The following is a 12,626-nucleotide window of genomic DNA, read 5'->3' on the forward strand; positions in this document are numbered from 1 at the left end:
AGAGAGAGACAAAGAAGGACACAGAGAGAGAGACAAAGAGGGAGACGGAGAGAGACAAATAGGGAGAGAGACAAAGAGGGAGACAGAAAGACAGACAGAAAGAGACAAAGAGGGAGACAGGGAGAGAGACAGAGAGACAGGGAGACAGAGAGAGACAGAAAGGGAGACAGAGAAAGACAGAGAGGGACACAGAGACAGAGAGGGAGACAGACAGAAAGGGAGACAGAGAGACAGAAAGAGATAAAGAGGGAGACAGGGAGAGAGACAGAGAGAGACAGCGAGACAGAGAGACAGAGACACAGGGAGACAGAGACAGAAAGGGAGACAGAGACAGAGAGACAGGGAGACAGAAAGGGAGACAGAGACACAGAGACAGAGAGACAGAGACAGAAAGGGAGACAGAGAGACAGGGAGACAGAGACAGAGACAGGGAGACAGAAAGGGAGACAGAGACACAGAGACAGAGAGACAGGGAGACAGAAAGGGAGACAGAGAGAGAGACAGAGACACAGAGACAGGGAGACAGAAAGGGAGACAGAGAGAGAGAGACAGGGAGACAGAAAGGGAGACAGAGAGACAGAGAGCTGCCTCTGTGCACCGGTGCTTGGTTGTGGTAGTGTGTGGGGAGCGGTGGCGCAGTGGTTAGCGCGCTGCGCTTAGAACCCTGCCCACTCGAGTTCGATTCCCGCTCACGGCCATCAACATCAGTGACGATTATATTCTTAGTTCTTTCGGTACCGAAAGAACTAAGAATATGAATTACTGCAGTCACGAAAGCTTTAAATCAAAATTTGTCAGTGACGATTATCTCAGCCTCAAACGAATACCTGGTGATGTGCGTAAAAAACATCACCACTAGGGAGACAAAGGCGGCCGGGCGTGATGCTGGCCACCAACCCCCTCGTGTGCCGTACCGCTATCAGCACTTGCCCCTACAGTCTGTTAAGGCCACATGGGGGATCTTTGTCTTTTGATGCGGAGCGATTGGTGGCGCTGCGCTACGGGCCCAGAAACCCAAATTCAGTTCCCGCTCACGGCCAGCGAACAGTGACGATTCGGTCTCAAACGAGTACCCGATGCGATCTGCAAACAGCAGCATTGGGGTGACAGAGGCGGCCGGGCGTGGTGGTGATGATGCGCGCTAACAGCACTCGCCCCAACAAACTGCGCTCTGTGTCGACAGTATTTTATTTGAGCAGGTAAGGCCCACTGAGATGTGGAGCTCTTTTTGCCAGACGCGACGGCGATCACAAATGATGATAATAATAATCCCAGCGAAGCGGCTTCTTGTGTCGGTCCGAAATGTGGAGGGGAAAACCCCGGAGAGCATTCCACGCGACCACGGGGACGGAACCCACGACCTCCTGCAGACCCGGCGAGGGAGATAACACCTCGCCACCTCCATGCGGAGGCCGTCTGGCGTTCCCGACGATGACCTAATGACCTCCCCCCTCTGCCCCCAGGTATCCGCCTCCTCCTGCTCCTCACACACGACAGGGGCCGATATCCGCGCTTGCACTCGTTGAGTGGTGAGTTCATCCCAGTTGGTGGCGGTTTACACCACGCATAGGAACCGACGTTAGGGCCAGAGCCGAAACGTCGTAGGTCAGGGTGGATGGGTGACTCAGGTGGCCCCTGCCACCCACGCTAAGGGCGCTGACATCTCCCTGGCAGGGTCGACGTTGGCATCGCCACCCATCCACAGCACGCGTTGTGAGTTGGTGGATTGTGTGTGTATGTACGTGTGTGTGTATGTACGTGTGTGTGTAAGTTGAACCTCTTTCGCACCGTACGTTGACAACCGTGCTAATCGGAGGTGCGGCGTAAGGACTGCAAACTAAACACAAACCACAACTATTACACGCCTCAAAGACAAACACCCTATTATAGCTTTAATAGACTTGGGACAAGTGCTTTAAGCAACCATACAAAGACACCCCATATAGCCTCAACAAGACTGTAGGGGCAAGTGCTGTAAGCGACCGTATAAAGACAAAGGTACCCTCATATATAGCCTCATCAAACTGTAGGGGCAAGTGCTGTTAGCACACACGCCTAGCTGGGCATGAGCCCAAGCGCGCGCTGCTGCTCGTGATGAACTCGCCCTTGATGCTGCTGCTAATGATGATGACGATTTCGCTGATTATGATAATGACGATGACGTAGCTGATGACGCTGCGTGTTTTCTCCATCCAATGCGGCGGTCGCGTTGAGTCGCGTGACTCGCAGCGCGCGCGCCCAGGCGGGGGAATTCCCTCGCGCGGTGACGTCACTTCTCGGTCGCGCGCGGTGACGTCACTTCGCTCTTCCTCCTCCTCGTCCATCGTTCCTCTTCAGTCGACTCGAACTGCTGCGCGCAAGGTGAAGTTTTCTCTCTCTGCCTCTCTGTCCATGTGTGTCCGTGTGTTTGCGCGTCTTTATTTTGTGTGTGCGTGTGTCACTGTGTAGTCGGAGTTTGCGTTGGGCCCTCCGGGGTTTCCCCTCCACATTTGTAAACATGCGTTTCGATTATGTTGCTGCTATAAATGTCCACCCTGATAAGCCACTTCGTTGGGCTGTCGTCTGTGTCCAGATCGCTTCAGAAACATAGTTAATAGTTCAGTGGGCTTTGCCTGGTAAACAAAATAGTTTAGTGTTAGTGTCTGTGTGTGCCTGTCTTTGTGTGTCTGTGTGTTTCTCTGTGTCTATGTGTGTGTATCCGTATGTGTGTCTCTGTCTTTGTGTGTATCTGTGTGTGTCTATGTGTGTGTGTCTCTGTCTTTGTGTGTGTCTCTGCCTTTGTGTGTATCTGTGTGTGTCTCTGTCTTTGTGTGTGTGTCTCTGTCTTTGTGTGTGTGTCTCTGCCTTTGTGTGTATTTGTGTGTGTCTATGTGTGGGGAGCGGTAGTGTAGCGGTTAGCGCGCTGCGCTATGAACCTGACGACCTGGGTTCGATTCCCCCAACACCAGTGACGAATATCTGAACCGGTCCCGGGCCTCCCCTAGGTCGACTCAGCCTCTAAATGAGTACCTGGTGCGGTGTGTAAACATCGCCACAAGGGAGACAAAGGCGGTCGGGCGTGGTGCTGGCCACCCACCCCCTGGTGTACCGTTCCGGCCTTCATAGGTGCTCGCTAACAGCACTTGCCCCTACAGTCTGTTAAGGCTATATGGGGGATATTTGTATCTGTGTGTGTCTCTGTCTTTGTGTGTATCTGTGTGTATCAGTGTGTATGTATGTATGTGTGTCTCTGTTTTTGTGTGTATCTGTGTGTGTGTCTATGTGTGTGTCTATGTGTATGTATGTATGTGTCTCTGTCTTTGTGTGTATCTGTGTGTCTATTGTCATCCTACAGCCTGCTAGAGGCTACACGGGGGACCTTCGTCTGCGGCACGAACCCGGAAAGCCGGTCCTGGACTTCCCCTTTGTCAATTCTGCCTTAAACGAGTACCTGGTGTGATGTGTGCACATCGCCACTGGGGAGACAAAGGCGGCCGGGCGTGGTGTTGTAGCCGAGAGGTTGAGATACTTGGAACCGCAAAGTATTCGGGGGTTGTTACTTCTTTTTTTACAATTAAAATATATTGTTTTATGAGTAGCGCAGCTTGAACTATTCAAACTTCAAACAAACAAATGTAGGTGGTACGGTTAACCAGGGCTGGGAATTGAAGCCGATACCTTCACGATAACCCCGTGCCTTCTCTCCTTCCACTACAGCATCTCCCGCACATTGAGCTTTGTGCTGGACAGCCTCTGGACAGCCTCTGGACGACAGCTCTCTGGACAGCCTCTGGACAGCCTCTGGACGACAGCTCTCTGGACAGCCTGTGGACGACAGCTCTCTGGACAGCCTGTGGACGACAGCTCTCTGGACAGCCTCTGGACAGCCTCTGGACGACAGCTCTCTGGACAGCCTGTGGACGACAGCTCTCTGGACAGCTTTCCCACCGAGCAGGGCGCGTATCCCGCAACCCGCCGTGAGACCGCGACGTCAGCCACTCCGTGCTTGGAACGGAGCACCGGCCCCGCGTATTGCCGATTGCAGTTTGCCCGAGGACTTGGAGGAAATGGATTTTCAGAGGTAAAGGTCACACACCCGGCAGTGACGCGGCGTGAGCGCGAGGAACGAGTCCGTGTGTACGTATGCATGTACGTAGCCAAACCGTGGTCATCGGAGGTGGGGGGGGGACAAAAAACTAAACACAACAAGTGTAACCTTGCCGCGTGATGCCAGTAGCAGCAGTACGTTCAGCGGGGGCGCCGCGGTGGCGAGATGTTAACTTCCTCGCCTGGTATGCAGGAGGTCATGGGTTCAAGCCTGACCCTGACGATGCCTGCTGCTGTATATTCTTAGTTTGCGTGTTCTCCCCGTGGTCGGGTGGATTTTTCTCTGGGCCCTCCAGTTTTTCCCTCGACATATAGAATCAACGTCACGCGTTTTAGAGTATTTGGCTAATGCTATAAATTTCCACATGACAATAAGCCACTTTGTCGAGCTATCATTTGTCGCCAGGTCACTTCTAAAAAAAGATCTATATAGCTCAGTGGGCGTTGCCTTTTTAAAGTACAAAACAATTAAAATATCTGGCTTCCGGTTGCGGAAAATTACCTCTTGGCGGTGAAATTATTTGAACATTCGTGCTGCTCTGTGGGCCTCTCAGATGGAAGGTCCCTTCGTTGTCTTTGCAGGAATCTGAAACAACAGAAGACGATGGAAGTGATGAACGACGACAGGCGGCGCTTTGTCAGGTCTGCGGGCAAGTTCATCATGGTGGTCTACACCTATGGCCGGCAAGAAGTTCAGAAGGGGAGGCTGAACAAACAAGACTTCCGTTCGTATCTCAATGAGGTGAGTAACATAGAGGAATAGGGGCGGCACGGTGGAGAGATGTTATCTCCCTCGCCTGGTATGCAGGAGGTTGTGGATTCAACCCTAATGATGCCTTTTGTATATTTGGAGTTTGCGTGTCTCTCTCCCCCTGTTCGCGTGGATTTTTCTCTGGGCTATCCGTTTTTTTTCCTCCACACTGAGAATCAACCTGCGTTTAAAGATTATTTGGCTGATTAAAATTTATCACACGATGATAAGCCACTTCCTTAAGCTGTCAATCGTGGCCAGGTCGCTTCTGAAAAATAACGAATAGTTCGGTGGACTTTACCTGTAAAATAAAAATAGTAAGTAAAAAAAACGTGTGTTTTAAGAGGTTATTAACCTTTATCCAATAAGAAACCAGCAGTGATGTCACAGCATAGGGCAGTGCATTGGCTATGTCCCTCCTGCCGGGTACTCAGTTCTCCCATTGCCTACGTGCAGTTCCACAAACCCCAAACGTAGATTATTTTTGAGGGGTTTACTCCGTCAAAGCAATTATAGATAGTAGAGTGTGAAGTGCATAACTGTGTGCCGTGCGTGTGTGTATCAGATTGTTCACTGCATCTTCTTCCTGGGACAACTGCAGCAGCCGAGCGTGGACCCAGAGCGCATGTTCCCCAACCAGCGGGCTCTGTCCGCGATGCGCTCACTCACGGCCTTCACCATGTTCCGCTCGCGCACTCCCAAGAGGATGCCGGGCTCCGTGCTCCTCCAGATGGTGAGAAACGGTCCCCTCTGGGAAAAGGAGTTGTCGCTATTACAGCAAGAGACACACCTAGTGTCCCTTACACTTGGTGGGGTCCAGATGTTATCTCCCTCACCTGGTTTGCAGGAGGTCGTGGATTCGATCCCGACCCTGACGCCTGCTGCTATATATTTGGAATTTGCATGTCTCTCCCCCCGTGATCGCGTGGATTTTTCTCCAGGCCCTCTGGTTTTTCCTCCACATTTAGAAACAACCTAAGCCACTTCCTTGAGCTATCATTTCATTTGTGGTCAGGTCGCTTCTGAAAAAGAGTTAAATATCTCAGTGGGCTTTGCCTGGTAAAATAAACGATTGGCACATAAAGCCACAAGGCAGGATGTTAAGCTGATTGTATTAAGAACCCTTCACGGCATTGATTAGATGATCTTTGAAGGATATCTGGCTGATATGACCCAAAACAGTTTTGATATTAGCCAAAGTCATTTCCTAGGGGTCACCTGTGATTATTTCACCCAAATACTGAATTTTGTGTTGCGGAGCTGAAGCTGCCCTATCTGGGCCTAGCGACGCCGAGTAACGCAGCGTGGCTCCTGTGCCCTGCCAGGTGGAGCAAATCGAGGGCTCCCACAGCAAGCAGGAGATCCTCAAGACACTGGCCTTGCTTGCCACCAACATGCTGGTCAATGATGCGGGCGGCGGTGGCGGTGAAGATGACAGTGATGGTGGCGATGACGGCAGCGGCGGTGTCGCTGTCCTCAACGTCTTGAGGGCGCCTCTATAGGGAACCTTCGGCACAATGCCGCTCGCGCCACGCGGGTGCTGGGCCGCCTCTTCCACCTGAACCCCCTCGTGGTCAGCGCCATGTACGGCACCCGGGGGGAGTCGTGTTTCCTGGTGTTCCACCGGGGTATCCGCTGCACGTGCTACACCTATCACGTGGAAGGCGGCTGCGTGCACTTCCGCCCAGATGCTACGATGGCTGCTGCACGTTATTGGACGGGGTTCACGCGCGGCGCGTTGTCGTGCGGGTGGCCAGTGCCGGGCATGACAAGAGATGATTGGGCGGCTTGCGAGGCGTTAAGTAAGCTGCTGGCGCTGCCCGACTGCCAAATCGGCGTGACACGTCTGGGGAAGCCGGCGTCCAGGCAGGGAGAGACGGAGCTATCTCTCAACGCTCTCGTAGGCAATAGTGTCAGTGACAACGAATCTCTGGTGCCCTTCGACCCATCCGCTCCGCTCTAGCCAGCGGTGTCACTCGCAAACGGAATCCGAATCTTTATTTATCCTGGAGAAATCCGATGAGCTTCATTGTCCATTGGATTTCTGAAGGATGAGCTTCATAGCTCGTTGGATTTCTCCGGGAAAAATTAAGATTCTACTTTCACTTAACATTGTTTTTTAAGCTTTGCGTTATATGTCACGTAAATAATTTATATTGTACCTGATATGATATGTGATACTAAAACAATGTTGTTTTATATATAGCGTGATGATGCGGATGATATTTAAAGATATGTCCGTCTATTCATTCTATTCATGCAATCGCAGACAGGCCATGAGGCAGCCAGCCATAAGTCTGCGCTGTCTACTGCCCAAGCTCTGCGGTTCTTAGTAAACATATTCAGATGTTTTCAGCCACTTGATGTTATACATTATGTATAAACACAAGGCCTGAATGCACACGTTGGATATGTAAGGTGCTGGTTGTGTCAATGCATTTTATATGTTTTAATGCATTTTGACCGTCAGTGCTCATCTTTCGATTTAAAGCTTTCGTGACTGCAAGGATTCATCTTCTTTGGTTCTTTCGGTAAAGTCACGTAGAATGAGAATAAAATAATAAATTGATAAAATAAACTAACAATAAAATTCTCACGACGTTTCGGCCACAACACAAGCGGCCTTCATCAGGTGAAGGGACGAGACTGTCTGGAGGACAGCGCTGGAGCGAACAAAGCCAAGCTCAGACCGCGACCTTTAAGCTGTGTGAGGAGAAACAGCGCTTTGACAAAGGAATTAGCATAGAATTTAGCATTGAAATAGCTGAGTGATTAGCTTGTGACTGGTCAAAGAAATGGCTATGTTAAAGTCAAAGCATACACATCCACAGAGGCACCCCTTGACAAAGGAATTAGCATAGAATTTAGCATTGAAATAGCTTGTGACTGGTCACAGAAATGGCTATGTTAAAGTCAAAGCATACACATTCACCGAGGCACCTAGTCCAAATCAAACAGGAGAATTCAGCATTGAAATAACTGAGGGATTAGCTTGTGACTGGTTATAGAAATAGTTATGTTAAAGTCAAAGCCTACACATCTACAGAGACACCTAGTACAAATCAAACAGGATAATTTAGCATTGAAATAACTGAGTGATTAGCTTGTGACTGGTCACAGAAATGGCTATGTTAGAGTCAAAGCCTACACATCTGAGCTATTAACAGTAACTGGGTATACACTACACTATATAATGAATACTACATAGTAAACCAATAAAAAACTAAAATATAAATTACCTCAATGTTATCAATAAACTCTATATATTCTCCAATCAGCTAAGCTACCAACAATAAGTCGTTATATATCACAATGCTATATGGCGAAAAAATGGGTGGATTCTTACCCTCAACTTTAGCACCACGGATAGCTACGAGCCCCGTTAGCTATTTCTTTGACCAGTCACAAGCTAATCACTCAGCTATTTCAATGCTAAATTCTATGCTAATTCCTTTGTCAAGGGGTGCCTCTGGATGTGTATGCTTTAACTCTAACATAGCCATTTCTGTGACCAGTCACAAGCTAATCACTCAGCTATTTCAATGCTAAATTCTATGCTAATTCCTTTGTCAAGGCGCTCTGTTTCTTCTCACACAGCTTAAAGGTCGTGGTCTGAGCTTGGCTGTGTTCGCTCCAGCGCTGTCCTCCAGACAGTCTCGTCCCTTCACCTGATGAAGGCCGCTTGTGTTGTGGCCGAACCGTCGTGAGAATATTATTGTGTTATTTTATTTTATCAATTTATTATTTTATTCTCATTCTACGTGACTTTACCGAAAGAACCAAAGAAGACACATTTTTTTGTTATGGATATTGGTCGTGAAAAGCGACGTGTCAAATATTAAAATATTGCTCGGTGGGTGGTTCGTGCTTAAGTTTCAAATGCCGCGTTTATATTATTTTTATTTGTAAGGTTGTAGCTATTAAAGGTTCTCCCCCCCCCCCCTGTCTCCCCCCAGTATGTGAGTTACCGCTCCCCGTCACCCTTCATCCCTTCCCATAGAACCCCCCCCCCCCCCCCATCAGCGACCCATCGTTCACCGGACTCGCGTTGCAATAAAAATACGGGAACAAATGTTCGTGCGATGCATCCTGCGATTGAGTTTGTCAACTCTCTTAAACTCTTGCCTCGGGAAGTGTTCACGCCGCTTCTCTCGTCTGTTAATTTTGCAGATCGCCGCGTTCACGCGTGGCGTTCACACGCTTTTTCGCTTAACGCCTTTTTCGTTATTTTATGGTACGCGCAGTGTGCCCACGTGACACTATACTCGCGTTATAGCGAGTGAGCACTACTCGCTATAACGCGAGTATAGTAGCGCTACTATACTCGCGAGTATAAGAGTGCTACTAAAGTATAGGAGTGCTACTATAGCGCTATTATCCACGCGTTATAGCGAGTACAGCAGCGCGTGACGGACTACTTGCTGAGCGGCGTGTTTGGTGATGCTGGGAGCTGGTACTGTTGTAGTGGTACCGAGTCACGTAGGTCTTTTTCAGAAACCGGCCTGGCCACAAATGATAGCTCAACGAAATGGCTTACCATCATGTGGAAATGTATTGCGGCCAAATACTTCATAAAACGCATGTTTATAAATTCCGAGGGTAGAACCGGAGGACCAAGAGAAAGATCCGCGTGACAACGGGGAAAGAGGCACGCAAACGTCAAATAAACAGCGGCAGGCGTCGTCAGGGTCGGGATTGAACTAGAGGCCGACCGTAAACTGAATTTCTGGTTTCGGCCGAAAACGAAACCAGGCCGAAAGTTTAAAAAAATCACTTTCTGCCGAAACCGAAACTATGCCGAAAGAGGACATTTGGTCAACTTTCGGCACTGAAGCCGCGCGCCTGCACACCGGGCGAGGTCGTCAACATCTCGCCCGGGCTCTGCCGCCACGGCTACTGCACGGGGCGATGGCCCAGCGTGAAGCGTCACAGCCGGAGTGGCCAGCTGACGTGCACCCGGCGGACGGGGCGATGTGGAGTGTTATCGATGGCAGGGGAGCGAGGGGCGAGACACTTTGACGATCGCTTGCTGAGGATGAAGATCGCGCGCGCCGGCGTCAGCGATGACGCGACTGGTCCAAATATGTATCCCACAATTCCGCGCGGCGGGACAGTGAAACAACATCGCGCGTTCGTTTTAAAGTCCCGCAGGCAAATCTTAGTCCGCTGAGATGAGGTAGAAAAAAAAGATGTAGCCGAACGCCGAAATAAAAACGGAGCGTTATGGGTGTGGCTTTATTTGAGAATGAATCGCAGTTTTCGCGACCGGCGGTCCCATAGCGTAGAGCGCTGTCGGCCGCGACTATAAGGGAATGAAGCTGCATGCTCAACTCATACGTACCTGGCAGGGGAGGTACCATGATCAAGTAGGTGGTTCTCCCAGGGCGAGGCTCATCCCATTGCACTGCGGGAGGGTTGACCCCTGCGATTTTCTCAAATGGGGGAAATTCAACTGTACAATTTCTGGTAGTGGGGGACTGCGGACTCGCTATCCCCCCCCCGTCTGTGAACGAACGACAGCTTTGTTTTATTAAAGCTACCCAAACAAAAACAAGTTCAGTATATAAAAAAACAACGTTTTAGTGTTTTAACAAAGCTGTTCGCGAGCATATTCTTAGCTCTTTCGGTAAGGTCACGTTGAGCTAAGAATATGAATTACTGCAGCCACGAAAGCTTTAAATCAAAATTTGTTCGCGAGCACTTATGAAAGGTAACTGTGGAACACGAAGAGGGGGGGGGGGGTGGACGTGGGCTAACACCACGCCCGGCCGCCTTTGTCTCCCCCAGTGCCAATGGCTGACACGGCACCACGAGATAATTTTAGGCCGAGTCCACTTAGAGGAGGCCCACGACCGGTTCGGATAATCGTCGCTTTGGTGTTGGTGGCCGTGAGCGGGGAATCCAACTCGGATTTGTGAACGCAGGGCCGCTAACCATTCCCCTGCGAACCTCTATCCCAGGTCACACAAACGCATTGATATTTGACTCGTTCTAATCCCACCGTTTCCAATGACCATCAATGAGCTGTAATTAATCCCTCTCCAAACGTGTTCATCTCTTCAAGACGACTTTAATTTGCAGAATTGTTTTGTGTTTGATTTATATATTTACAAATTTAACTTTCACTATCGGAACTGCACTGTTGCTGCTTTTAAATGTAAACACACCTCAATTGTATAGAACACCATTATCGTAATTTGTTGTTTTTATACCTAAATTATGTAATTGACGCACGGCATCATGGGAGTCGCCTTTAGCTCCACCCTCCAATGACGCCATCAATCGAGCACTCGCAGCGTAGAGTGAAATAAATAAAATTGATAAATGTTGCGCAATTAATTACGAAAAAGTGAAGTTTATAAAGCATAGAGTTCCACGTTCTACAGAGCTTATAATAACCCCAATATAAGCATACCCATGACGTTCCAATGACCTCGTCGTTCAGATACTTTAGCGGGAGAAACCGTGTGACGTCACTACTCCCTAATAGTTGAGTGGTGAGCGGTTGGGACTGCGAGACATGGGGCCTAGGGTTCAAAACCCGGGTCATTTCTATGCAACATATTAATTTATTTCTTTATTTAAAGCTTTCGTGACTGCAGTAATTCATATTGAGCTCCTTAGGTAAAGTCACGTTGAAGGGAAAAATAAAATATATAAACCAATAAAAATTCTCACGACGTTTCGACCATAACACAAACGGTCGTCATCAGGTGTGTCACATCTTCTGTGTCACACCTTAGCTCTTTCGACACACCTGATGACGACCGTTTGTGTTATGGTCGAAACGTGAGAATTTTTATTGTTTTATATATATTTTATTATTTTATTGTTTCCCTTCAACGTGACTTTACCGAAAGAGCTAAGAATATATTAATTTATATTCATTTAACACTTTAAGCAATCACTGATGAGATTAATAGCACCTAGAAACCGGTATTACGGATAATAATCTCAGCTCGAGGTGGTGGAGACTATTAACATACAATACACAGCTCGATGAAACTATTTAAAACTTTCAAATTACAAACGTTTGAAGTGTAATTAATGTTTTTTAAAGTATATATTTACGTTTGTTTTAAAGTATTATTTTGGAATGCTTTGATATCTGCCGAACGAGTCGCCATCGCCAAAATAAATTATTTCCGAGCCCATTGGGCTTTTGATAGAAAATACTGCCTTGTGATTCTGAGTCTCTGGTCTACAACACCAATGGGAGATTAGCAAACCAGTTGTGCAACCAATCCCAACACGTATGACAAATCAATAATGATCAATAACGATCATGCCGCACGTCCCCGCTCTGAGGCCATCAGGAGCCGATATAAATTCTGAAGCAAAAGCCCCAGACCTGGAGTCAAACCGCGTTCTCTGGCCTCCATCGCTGCGAGGCCAGAGAGTGCAGGGTGGATGCTCAGTCACAGGTAACACAATAAGATCGTAAAATGGATTTTATTATCTTGACTCATGTTATTATCATCATTAGACCTCCTTTGCCAGTACCAAAATATACATAAGTGTTTCCCCCCTTTTTTCTGGCAACAAAACTGAAACCTTTTAACAAGGAATCATGTCTGCATTGACCACAATACCTGCAGTCAAAAATGCAAACAAAAAACATACTATGATAATATATGCATTGTCCTTGAAACTGATTGGTCCACACCAAGGGACGGCTTTCTTTTGAGCCTCGACCTAATTAGTGCTCGACCAAATGTTTGCATTTTGACTGCAGGTATTGTGGTTAATGCAGTAACATGAATCCTTGTAAAAAGGTTTCAGTTTTGTT

The 12,626-nt window shown here is 48.3% G+C and overlaps 1 non-coding gene across 1 annotated transcript; it reads left to right on the top strand.

The window, feature by feature from the left end:
- The first annotated feature begins 10,170 nt into the window (after positions 1-10,170).
- LOC116946352 (U1 spliceosomal RNA) lies at positions 10,171-10,335 on the top strand. The gene has a single exon (XR_004403521.2). It is a non-coding gene; the product is annotated as a U1 spliceosomal RNA (small nuclear RNA).
- The last annotated feature ends 2,291 nt before the right edge of the window (positions 10,336-12,626 follow it).

Source organism: Petromyzon marinus, chromosome 26, assembly GCF_048934315.1.
Source record: "Petromyzon marinus isolate PM22_M1 ecotype Great Lakes invasive population chromosome 26, UKy_Petmar_22M1.pri1.0, whole genome shotgun sequence".
NCBI lineage: Eukaryota > Metazoa > Chordata > Hyperoartia > Petromyzontiformes > Petromyzontidae > Petromyzon > Petromyzon marinus.